This window comes from Cydia splendana, chromosome 26 (assembly GCF_910591565.1).
Source record: "Cydia splendana chromosome 26, ilCydSple1.2, whole genome shotgun sequence".
Taxonomy (NCBI): domain Eukaryota; kingdom Metazoa; phylum Arthropoda; class Insecta; order Lepidoptera; family Tortricidae; genus Cydia; species Cydia splendana.
Window position 1 is genome coordinate 10,019,457 of NC_085985.1, and position 2,396 is coordinate 10,021,852.

The 2,396-nt window shown below is 36.5% G+C and overlaps 1 non-coding gene across 1 annotated transcript; it reads left to right on the forward strand.

The window, feature by feature from the left end:
- Positions 1-104, forward strand: LOC134803611 (U6 spliceosomal RNA). Its single transcript, XR_010146007.1, has one exon. It is a non-coding gene; the product is annotated as a U6 spliceosomal RNA (small nuclear RNA).
- The last annotated feature ends 2,292 nt before the right edge of the window (positions 105-2,396 follow it).

Below are 2,396 nucleotides of genomic sequence, written 5' to 3' on the forward strand. Positions count from 1 at the left end.
GTACTTCGGCAGTACATAAACTTAAATCTGACTAGACATAGAGAGAGATTAGCATGGCTCTGCGCAAGAATGACATGCGAAATCGTGAAGTATTTCACTCTTTATCTACCAACTTATATCTCTCCAACTAGATCTTTGATTTAAAAATAGGTACCTACTTAAATAAATAACTTAGCAGGTACTTACAGCCTAAAAAGGTTAAGGAAAGAACTCTTGCATGTAGTTGCTATATGTGCTTGTGTTATTTTGGATTTGAATAATTTGATTATTAATTCTATACGTAACTACATACAAGAGGGTCAATTCTTAAGCCTACCTACCTACCTACATAAATAGTACACTTGTAAACGTTTCAAATAAAATCGGAAGCCTGTGATTTGGAAGGGTATTAACGATACGGGAATCTTTAGATTGATTCATTGACGAAGACGCATGATTTGGTTCATATTGTCAAATTATATTAGTTAACTGTAGAGTTAAAGTTTAGTTTTGGCAAATCTGCGCGTCACCGTGAATGACACTCTCTAAAAGTGCCTGTTAAAGCCTGCTTAAAGCCTTTCACCTTGTCGAGCAAGGAACCCACAACTAAGGGAATATTACCCACAGGGTATTTGATTTGAATGATATTCTTAAACCTACGTCTGTTATGGTTCCACCTGCGTGAGGTGTGCCTAAGAGAATCTTTTATTCGTTCACAAACTAACGTCATGTTATTTGTGATAAAACCAATATATTATGTACCTATCTAAGCCTGCGCAAGGCTGCCATGTTTCCACCTGCGTAAGGTGTGCCAAAGAATCTTTGATTCGTACACAAACTGACGTCAAGTTATTGATGATGATATTATAACCTATGTAAGCCTGCGCAAGGCATGTCAGACATATTCACAGAAATATAAATGATATGGTTATAACACAAGCGAGCGAGTAGGCCACAATCATAAAAATATTACAAAGATGAATTTGTAAATATCTCCTCTTAGAGAAAGTAAAAAGGGTTTAAAATAATGTTTTGGGTAAAAATCAGTCGAAATAGGCAAGGCTTCGTTATTAGAGTTTTCATTTCTGTTTACCAATCTATTCTAAGGGTCCCGAACACCCTGTTGGCTAAACCGAAAATTGGGCTAATTAACTGTGGTAAAAGTGAAAACTACTTACTATTTACAATAACATTTCTAAAATCATAAAAGGTAAAAAATAACCTAAGATTCCAGGCCTATCTCGACTCATTTTTATTTTAAAGATGATAAAATCTTTGCAACCTAATATATAAATAAAATTGTGGTCTGGAGATGCTAAGCCTCATAACTTGGGCGGCATAGATAATAATAAGAAATTTAGTCGCTGAATTTCGACTATAAGCCCAGGCAGAATATTGATAATTAGAATAAGGAGTGCTCAATCCTCCAAGGTCCAGATAATCTGTGGACTCTAATTAAATCAGGCTCGGTAAGCTCACGACACGACAGAGCTTACGATTCCATTCTGAAATAAGCTATGTTTACAATATATATTACTCATAGTGTGAAACAAACAGCCTGCTCAAGGTGTACAAAAGGTCCGTTTAACGGCCCTATGAATATCTAAAAACCTTTGAAGTCTAGGCCTGCTAAGGCAGACTAGAAATAAATACATATGATCCCAGCGTAAGAGCAGCTCACAGTTGCATAAATTATATTTGCCTCGAGAGCACTAGTCTTTCAGTTAACATGTTTACGAGTACCTACCTATGTACACGATATGACCAAGGTTACCTACATATTTAATTATTATATCCCTGACTGCCATGGTATGGGAAATTATTATGTGCTGGCGGTGCTGCACAAGCATGTTTGAAATAAAATATACAAAACTGGCCTAACGGGCGTTTATGAATTATGTATTTTACACCCTTATGTCTGTATTGTGACCCTGGAAGTTTTAAACCACCTGTATCGTAAGTGCTCCCATGCACGGATTAAGTTTATTATAAACTCCCATGCCCTAACCTCAAGGGCAAGTGCTTCTATGCAAGGACCAGATACTGTTACCACTTAATTCACTTATCATGACTTGTCATAGTTTGATACTACACGTTTAACAAATTTAAGAACGTGGAATGTACCCACTACAAAAGGTTTTTAAAAACAGTGACTGAATGGTTTGCACGAAAGGTTCTAGCACAACTTCTGGGCGGTCACGCCTAGGGCATGACCCTCTAGTTCTCAATTTATACAAAATTATAGCATTGTGATACTGTTCGCTTGCACAATAAAATAGAGAAACAGGAGCACGCCTTCCGAAAAGGCGAAGCTATTTTGAAACGCCAAACTTTCAAAAATGGATTGAAATATATAAATATGTCTTTGGTGTGGAACATGTACACCCAAACAAATGCAGTCATTTATTATATGTTGG